This window comes from Rhinatrema bivittatum, chromosome 2 (genome assembly GCF_901001135.1).
Source record: "Rhinatrema bivittatum chromosome 2, aRhiBiv1.1, whole genome shotgun sequence".
Classification (NCBI taxonomy): Eukaryota; Metazoa; Chordata; class Amphibia; order Gymnophiona; family Rhinatrematidae; genus Rhinatrema; species Rhinatrema bivittatum.
In genome coordinates, this window is record NC_042616.1 from 21,716,761 (window position 1) to 21,727,385 (window position 10,625).

A 10,625-nucleotide genomic window follows, 5' to 3' on the forward strand; every position below is an offset into this window, starting at 1 on the left:
TAGGTTTCAGCCCTGGGTACCTGTAACACTGGAACACCCTGCCGTGCCATTGGCCAGAAAGCTCACTGTTAATACTGTGTTTCCTGATTGGCCCTGGAGACAGAGAACTCGCTCTGAGGGTTCTGGACAGGGATGCCAACCTGCCTTATTTATTTTTTTTCAATTTGCGGCTTCCTTATTATTGGGCGTTTTTTCTGTCAATTGTGGGTTTTTTGGGCTTGGTGGGTGGGACTTGAGCCCAGCTGTTCCTGTGATTGGCTGCTGCTGCTGCCGATGAGGCCTGTTCATGTCAGAGGAGCATGTGGGCAGGCACTGATGGCAAGCAACAGGTTGAGGAAGATTTTATGCAGCAGGGCAGGCTTGAAGGCTGAAGGGAGTGAAGCTCTCAACTGGCAACAGCACAAAGAAGAGGAACCTGGAGGGGGAGGAAGGAGAGAATAAGGGTGTGGGAGCCAGACATGTGCTGGGGGGGAGGAGAATGAGTGGTGGGGATCAGTGGGAGGGGCTGTTTTTATTTTCCCCTTGGAAGGAGCTACAGAGCTCAGTGGCTGAGACAGGAGTGGGGGGTGCACCCATCAGCCATACAACTGGCCTGCATGGGAGGGTGGTGGGATAGAAGCCATTACAGAAGAGGGAAGTGTGAGTTTGAAGATTTTACTTCTAGAACATTCTGGGGCCGAGCGCACTGAATAACCCACAGTCGGACGAGGGTTAAATAGGCGCTAATCCATGCAAATGCAATTTTCGCCATCGGTGTTCATAACTGGCAGAACGCCGGTGACCCTAGCGCCTCCTTGCTAACGCAACCCCCTAATTACAATATAGCAGGGCCCCTCCCTTGCAGGCGCAATGCTATATTGTAATTTTTTTTAATTGTGCTTTTTTTTTTTTTTTGCATCAGCCCCTCTGTCTGGGACAATCTGTGTAATGTCAAGTAATCCACAACAATTTGATGGACATTTTAGGGGGTTAAATATTATTGCGAGCCACTGTGTTTCCTCCATTACAATCACAAAAGTATTTTCAAGTGTTTTCTGTGTATAAATACCTTCTAATAAAAGCAGTTTTAATCTCAGGTGTTTTGGGCTTGTTCTTTCATGAAAACCTGGCTCCCCTGGTTCTGGAACTCGCCAGTCTGGGCAGGGAGTGCGTTGAGGCCTTGTTCAGCTCCTGTGCTCAGCCTTTTCCTGACCTCCCCAGGCACTGGTAACATAGTGAAAAGTGTTTAGTTAGTTTCTTCTGTTTAATCCTTGTTATTTTACTTGTTTCTGTTTGCTGCTTAAAACTTTTATATGTTCACTGTTCCTCCTTTTTCTTAATAAACCCATTAGTTTGTTAGCTCTGCCTGTTATGGCCTGACTATCGCTCCTGGTGTTGTGTATATTTGGTCTCTGATTGTATTTTTAGGAACTGTGTGACCCTTGGGTCCCTAGATAGCACCAGGGGATAGCTTGCGGGCGGGAGACCTTGCTCACATGGAAGCAGGAGCCCGGGTGGTGGGTGAGAGGTTGCCAGTGTAGAAACACGTGCGCAGGTGCAGGGGTCCGGGCAGTGCTGGGTGGGGTCCTCCAAGAGGCCACAGGGTTACCCTGAGTGGGTGTTAGGGGTGGCTCTGCAGCATTACATGAGGGCGATATTCAGCCTTAGACGGATCACTTCTCCGAGTTAGTTAGACCTGCTCCAAAACAGGTCTAACCTTAGACAAATAAAACTTATCTGGGTGTTTAGCAATGTTTTTTCCCAAAAGCTTTAAGGAACTAACACAGAACAGCACATCCAGCAGCTTAACAAGAAGCAGAGAACAGCATATGCTAATTTTATCAGTTTAATTATCTTCTGTTCCCAAGCCTATATTCCAAGGCTCTGGAAAAATAAGTGTAAATCAAATTACATAGAAATGACGGCAGAAAAGAACCAAATGGTCCATCCAGTCTGCCCAGCAAGCCCATTATAGCACCAGCCCCACCCTACAGGTCTCCCCATAAAGGTAGCAGCAGGGGGTGGCAATTGCTGTGCCGTACAAATTACTCCCATACTTAGTTTCCCAAACCGTTAGTCAGGGCCCTTGTTGGTTTCTGTCTGAGTCCAATTCCCCGTTATCTCTTGCCGTTGAAGCAGAGAGCAATGTTGCAGTTACATTACAAGTATCAGGCTTATTGGTTTAGGGGAGTAACCGCCGCACCAGCAAGTTACCCCCATGCACTCTTTTCTCATTTCCATCCTCAGCCTTTAGGGAGCCCCAGTGTTTATCCCATGCCCCTTTGAAATCTTTCACCATTTTTTGTCTTCACCACCTCCTCCGGGAGGGCATTCCAGGCATCCCCCACCCTCTCCGGGAAGAAATATTTCCTGACGTTGGTTCTGAGTCGTCCTCCCTGGAGTTTCATTTCATGACCCCTAGTTCTACTGATTTTCTTTCCAACGGAGAAGGTTTGTTGAATGTGCATCATTAAAACCTTTCCGGTATGAGAAGTATGCCTGAACACAGAAGACCAAAATGGAGAAATCCCCAGAACCCTCTGCGTGTCTTTGGCCTGCCTGGGCTGAATGGACTCTGAGTGACTTACAGAATGTCCCTGGATATCTGTGGAGGCAGACAAGCTGGCACCAGACAGGTGATGTCTATTCATAGAGTCACAAAGAAGAAACCACAGGGGAGCTTCAGGCACTATTCTCAGGAGTTTGTAATCCACACAGTTACAGACGTGTTGATTGTCTTGACCAGTAAAAGTTTACCAGAACAAAGAAAGTCATGGGAAATGTGCTACACATCCTGGGAAGCCAATCAGGGATAGTTAGGGATGATTTAATCATGCAGTTGACATCACAACTTATGTAAATGATTCTTTGGGCAGTCATGCAAGTCCCTAGAACCTTCTACCCTGTATTTGAATGTTACCTATAAAACAAGGATCACTTTCTGTATACGATGAGATGCTGCTCAGATTGTAAGACGAAGGGCACCCAGTACCCAGCATCTCCCGAGAACACTTATATTGACTAATAAACATACATTATACTTTTACTGAGTCTGAGTGTTCTTGTGTCCCTGGCCATAAGCATAGAGTAAGCTTTAACATTTTTGGCACTCTGAACAAGGGACTTGATAGCTGTGGCTATCTATGAAATTTTAAAATTTTTGTTTTGCTTTACATGTGGCTATGGCTATCTATTGTGGGGTCTTGCATCTGATTCTGCAGGCAGGCTCAGATCCAACACTAATACTAGGACCAATCTTGTCCAAAGGCTGTACCCAGATAAAGATTTCTGGATGTTTGAGTGTTACCCAGATAAAGATTTCTGGATGAAGTTTTGTATTGCATAGTGATACCTAGGAACAGAGGTTTCTGATTTCTGGAAGAAAACAAAAGTAGTATCCGGAAGATGTGAGTACACCCCATGGGAAGACAGATCTGTAAGTAGTTAATCATGCCTATATTATTAATTTGCAAATGTAATTTTCTAGGTAAAAGATTTCTTTTTGGCCAATTGCAAACAACAGTGCACTATATATTTTTATTTTTTTTTATCTACTTTGGGGACGCCTATTGTAGACCATTCTATTTAAGAAGTACTTATTAAGAGTGATTGTGAATTATTTGTCTGTATATTTGTTAATAAAATGTGTACTGGAAAAATAACAATAGTATAAGTTGTAAGTTGAAGTGTTGGGAAAGTATAATTTGCACTCTGGTTTTTTATTTTATGTCTGATTGTTTAAAAGGTATAAACAGACTATGGAGGAATTAAAGTTGTGGACAGTAAGTGAATTTAATTTAGTATATTCTTTTAGAAAGTTTGGTTTCATCATCTTTCTCTGGCTGGCTAACTTTGAATTTGGGTAGAAGCTCATAATATTGGGTTTGCAAACACTAAACTTAAAAGATTTTAGAGCAGACATAAAAGATATATTGCACTTTTTTTTTTTTTTTCTTCCATTCGCTGATAGGGAGTCACCTAGTAGATAATAGAAAAGCTCATGGAAACCAATTCTCTTGTTAAATTGGTTTAAGTATGTGAAAGAACAGTTAGATAAACATTTGCAAGTCTTTGATCTATGGTATAGACCAGAGCTTTCCAAACTTTTCATGTTGGTGACACACTTTTTAGACAAACATAATTTCACGACACGGTAATTCAGTCTACTAGTAAACCAGAGGTTAAAGGTTAAACGAACGAAACATATTTCGACAATTTATGTATGTTTCCTTAAATATATACATAAATAAAATGTTTCACGACACAACCTATCTCATGAAAACCTTAAATTTATATTAAAAATATATATTCCAAGATTCATGTTATTGTTATAATTTATGAGAAACAATAATAAAACAAATTGTCTGTCCCCCACACACTCATCTCTCTCCCCCCCAGCACATGTCTGTACCCCACACACTCATATCTCTCCCCCTCAAGCACATGTCTGTCCCCCCAGCACGTTTGCCCCCCACTCACTCATCTCTCTCCCCCCAGCACATGTCTGGCCCTCACACTCATGTACCTCGTCTTTTTGATTGTTGCCAGTTAAGTGCTTCACTCCCTTCCATGATCACCAGACACTGCTGCTTGCAGTCAGTACTCCTCATGGCCAGGCCTCATCGGCAGCAGCAGCCAATGCAAGGATGGTTGGGCTCGTTCCACCCACCAAGCCCCCCCAAAAAACACGATTGACAGCAAAAATCACCCAATAATAAGCAACCCATAAACTGAAAAAAAAAGTGAATCTCTAGAAAAAAAAAAGCCCAAACTCGCATCAGAGTTGACCGGGCTTGCGCGACACACCTGCACACTGCAGGCGACACGCTAACGTGTCCCGACACACAGTTTGGAAAGCTGTGGTATAGACAAAGGTTCTGTCCTATCCTTTCAGGTGACTGTAGTGCTGATATCCAGCTTTGCTGCATGCTTGTAGTCAGCTAGGTCAAATTACTTAGACATCTTAAAAGGCAGTTCTGCAGAAGACTCAGAAATCATACAGGATCTAGCATAGTCAGTATTGAATGCATCTAGTTTGGCTCTTGTACAGGTAAGTTATGAGACTGATTTGTGGTTATATCATATTTCTCTGGTACTTTGGTGTGATAGAACAGGGAGTTTCAGAATTAGGGGTTGTGGTATGTACGGAAGCTATCTGTAAATTGCAAGCACATGTACCAGGGATTTTAATTGTCTTATATACTTCCCATGAAGTTACAATACTTTTAGGGAATGCTCACATCTCTTTTTCCACTATGAGATTTGGTACATATTCAGCCTTATTATTGACTTCCACAGTATCCTATTAGACAATTACAATTAATTCCAAATTTAATTTTCTTATGACACATCAATATCCCTTAGCCAGAGAAGCACAGGAAGGTATTGCTTCACTGCATAATAGAATCTAGTGGGTCATCTTACAGATACTCCCTTGTTCCCAGTTTTAAAACCTTCTGGGGCGTGGTGATTAGTGCAAGACTTAAGTGCACTAAATGAATTGGTATTAGCTGAATACTATAATGTTACAAATCCAGCTACAATTCTTAAAACATAATCTTTGGGCAACTAGTATACAGTTTTAGATCTGGCTAATGAATATTATTGTGTGCCTCTAGCTTTTCAATATGATTAAAACTAAAAAATACTTCTCACTTTCAATTGAAAAAAAAATTTGGAGTACATTTTTCCCCTGTAACCTGCTTAGATTTATTTATTAGATACCAGTGCTTCTGGGAGCTACATTTACCATTATAAGATTAAATCACACTTGCATAGAGCCTCACTATAATCTCATCTTAAAAATGCATGAGACCACTTGCACAGCTTTAGCACTACTCACATCTGTGCTCCTTAATTGTAGAATAGGAAGAAGATGTAGCTCTAGGAGGCGGGAAGGCAGGAATGTATTTCTACTCCATGCTCTGTATCCTCAAAGTATGCCTACCACATACGAGAACAAACTTTTAGTAATTAGAGTCATTTGTTTGGGTAGTGAAAGATAGTGCTTGTTTTAATGTCCAGACGTCTGAGGGTTGAACAAAAATATTAAGCGTCTCTTTTTTTCCAAGGACCTGGGCAGAGAGCTTATAAGAGAGAAACAACAAATGAATACGATATTGCAACCTGTGTTTATAGGTTTACAAATTGGCATTGCCACTAAAACCCATTTTCTCCTATTATTGGTACAGTATTTAAACATTTGGCGATGCTGCATTAAAAGATCTTTTGGTTTGGGATAATATTATTTAAGACTTCCAGAGATGTAGCTGTGGTATTCTGTGGTAGCAGGAGTGACTCTGAGACTGGTGGCGTCTTCTAGACTAATGCCTCAATAAAAGTTTTTAAATAGATCAATAAATCAGTTTGTCTATAAGATGTCAGCTACCTTGGTATCATTTTTTGGTATTTAAGAAGTATTGTACTGTGGCTTCTAATCCTGAGTACTACAGTTAGATTATGAAATACTCAATCAGGCTATAAGCTTAATACATCAGGGACCCAAATATGTACCTGAACTAGTCAACCAAATTATCTGATATAGCCTTTTCTAACAAATAACAGAGCTGCATATTACCTGCATAAAATGTTTTTGTTGATCCCTAAAGATTTTTAAATTATAGATGTAAAGCAAGTTGAGGAAACTAACACATGCTGAGTAGGGCTTCATAGGAGTAATAAAATAATTGCCTTTAAGATTTTCAAATATGGCAGAAGGTAGGCTAGGTACTGTATAATGATTTCAGTTCAGGGTGTACACCTAAGAAAATGGAATAGGAGGGATATCTCGCTTACATTTGCAGACTTTGCTGCACAAGAGATTACTAAACAAGCTTGTTAATTAGCAGTTAAGGAATGTGTACAAACTAGGGCACAAAGGATTATGAACAGTGCAGCAGCAGCATGAATCTGTGGGGAAATAGAAGCTGTGTACACCCAGCTGGTATTATCTGTTATGCTTTAAATGTTTAAATTTGATATTACATGGGTCTCATTGGCCTATGCCCAGCATGTGGGTTCCAAATCTACAGACACTTTGTTCTCTGTAACCAGGGCTGGAAAATAAACTATGGCTAGAAATGTTTCTCATTGTATGCTAGAGAAAAAAGCAAAGGAGCTGAAGATTTAACTAAACTCCCAATTAAGTTATATTTTAGGCAAATGGAGGAATTACATAAGCAGAAAGAGGGAAAAGTGTTTCTAGATAGAAAGTATCTGTGGTAAACAGGTTTCAGATGATGTGGAATATAGAACCAGTGGAATGATGCTTGGTATTCCCAGAATTAATTAATAGGTGCAGTAATCTAGAAGGATGGGAAGTATTAGAAGAAGGATAAATGGCAGAGGTGTTTAGCCCTTCTTAAGGTGTTAGTTTTGATCCTGACAGAAGCACAGGTATTTTGAAGGACAGAATAAGCTGGTACATAGGACAGCTAAGACTAGCATACAGTTACAATGAAAATTATATGCACCAGATTATCCAGTAAATTTGTTAGGTAGGGATTTGTTACAAACCACGGAAATAGAGCTTTCTTTTGCATCAATCTCCAAAGTTGTGTATTCAGCCAGACAGTTTGTTACTTTCAATTACAGACAGGAACAGTTTCTATAGGTGCCTGTTTCAATTGAAGCCCTTCTATTTTTTAACCTTGTCCAAGACCTTCAGACTTCCAACTGATGCATCTGTGATTATCTAAACAATCTATTAAGTACAGTATTTACAGGATCTGTGTGCAAGGCACCCTACAGAACTACCTATATAAAGAGCATAGAAAGGAAATAAAATACATTCTACCAAAGTACAAAACTGTCTGTCCCAGGTTTCATTTTTAGGAATTAAGCTAGGAATTGATGGTACAAGTATTGAAGGTGCATGTGCAGGACCATTAACAAAGGTGGCAGATTTTCAATCTTTGAATTACAAAGCACTACCATTATCACCTTAAGAAAAGGAACACAAAGGGTTTTAAATCCCAGATGGAGAGCAGTTCACTCACCACACCTTGTGAAGAAATTCGCTTGACTGCTATTTGCTGAATTAAGATATATCATAATGTTAATTTCAATGATGCTGCAATTCCACTTTAACTATAACCTTACTTTATTGTATGCCAAAGTTTATATCTTTTCAGATTGAAAAAGAAAACACCTTCCTTGCCATTTGAGCTGTAAAGCTTGAAGATTATATTTTTCCTCAGTTTGATTTTCTCATTTTTAAATAGATCATTTTAATTTTAATTTTTGTTTTATTCTGGATCGATCCAAATACTTTTTGTCTACTTTTTGAGCTCAAATATGTTACTTGTTATCTGTTTTTTGTGTTATGTGTGTGTCATGACACCTGAAGAATGCAATGAATGAATATGTGTGTCAGTTTAGAGAAATGCATGTGTCTGTGTAATGTCTGAGCACTTACGTTGTTTGTGGTCCTGACTATTGCATGTTACCAATAATAAAGAAGGATTATTATTATAGCAGATATAGGGATTACCTGATATAGGGAGCTAGGGCCATGACAGAATTTGTTTCATTGATTAATTTGAATTTGTTTTGCTTGTTATATTAGGCTTTAAATAACATATACATCTAATACTGATTTAAGAGGCTATGCTCGGAAGTCAGAAATCCACCCAGCTGAGAGATCTGCATACGTCAAATGTCATTGATTTCAGAAATCATCCCATCCTATGCACAGAAGTCATTGTGAACTTTTCATCAGATGGACATTAATTTCATATGTGATAACTGATTGTCAATAACAAAAAATATGAAATGATACACCTAGTCAATATTTTGGTTATGTACACATTTAAAATTGTCACTATTTAGATTTTAAGTTAATACCACAGTCTGAATTGAGGCAGTCTCTAGTAGCCTTACAGTTCCAGCATTTTGTAGCATTATGCAGTCCTACACCTTATAATGAGTATATGCATTTACTTGCTGAGTCAGTGAGATGATTATTTGATATGTTCTTTTTACTTTAATCTATGAAAGCTAATCTGATCACACTAACCAAACACCCTGACCCACTGCTGGCCAATTGACAGTGTGATATGTCTTGGTATAAATCAAATATTCCCTTGAGGTAAATTCTGCTCTATTGCTGCTTCTGCACAAGTATTTTTCTGTACCCAATATACTGAATTTAGTGAGCCCCTTCTATTTTTCCCTATATACCTTTTTGAGCATTTCTTCCTGTAACACTACCTATTGGTTTCTTTACCTAGAGTTTAGTCACAAGCGCTCACAGATGTGCTCTGGTAGTGTGACACTTCTGTTCACCTAAGCCCATTTCTGTCTATGACCAGAACATGTCTTATTTTTTGCAACACTTTTATAACTTGTCCCACAGGATGTATGCACAACACAGTATGAGTCCTTATGCTGTCCTTCACTTTTCTGGTAACGTGCATTGATTATATCCCTGCTTGCCATTGTAATGAATATTATCCTGGGTAGTTGTTTACAATAACAGAATTCCTTGTAAAGATTAGCCCAGTATACCTAGTATTATATGAGAAACATAATATTTTCATACTAGTCTCTCTTTGTTCTCCTTACCTTTACCTGTTACACCACTATTGTGTAATTACTTGACTCTGAAAAATAACATATGTGGTCTTGCTATTATAAATTAGGTCCTTTTTATAACGCAGGTATCCTTATTGCTCAATCATAGAGCTAATGGCTACCTAGTGAAACTTAGTTATGCTGTTATTATTTGTCAATTCAAGAGTGCATGTCTGCCTATGAGTTTCATTTACTTTTAGGGGGGATCCAGAGGGATAACACATACAAGGTTATCTTAGCTTACACATTTAGCCCATTTGCCATAATGACTTCATACAGTTCTGTCCTCCTGACTGGTACTTGGGTGTGCCACTTTGCCATTTGTAAGTGGCACAACAGGGAAATGAGAAGTATGCCTGAACCAAAATGGAGAAGGAAATCCCCAGAACCCTCTGCGTGTCTTTGGCCTGCCTGGGCTGAATGGACTCTGAGTGACTTACAGAATGTCCCTGGATATCTGTGGAGGCAGACAAGTTGGCACCAGACAGGTGATGTCTATTCATAGAGTCACCACAGGGGAGCTTCAGGCACTATTCTCAGGAGTTTGTAATCCACACAGTTACAGACGTGTTGATTGTCTTGTCCAGTAAGAGTTTAACCAGAACAAAGAAAGTCATGGGAAATGGGCTACACATCCTGGGAAGCCAATCAGGATAGTTAGCGATGATTTAATCATGCAGTTGACATCACAACTTATGTAAATGATCCTTTGGGCAGTCATGCAAGTCTCTAGAACCTTCTACCCTGTATTTGAATGTTACCTATAAAACAAGGATCACTTTCTGTATACGATGAGATGCTGGTCAGATTGTAAGACGAAGGGTACCCAGCATCTCTCGAGAACACTTATATTGACTAATAAACATACATTATACTTTTTACTGAGTCTAAGTGTTCTTGTGTCCCTGGCCATAAGCACAGAATAAGCCTTAACAAACTGAAAGGTGCAGCTGCAAAGGTTAAAAGTGTTCAACAGGCATGGACATTTTAAAAAAATACAATCCTAGATGCACAGTCCAGATATATTCCATGCATTAAGAAAGGTGGAAGGAAGGCAAAACGATTACCGGCAT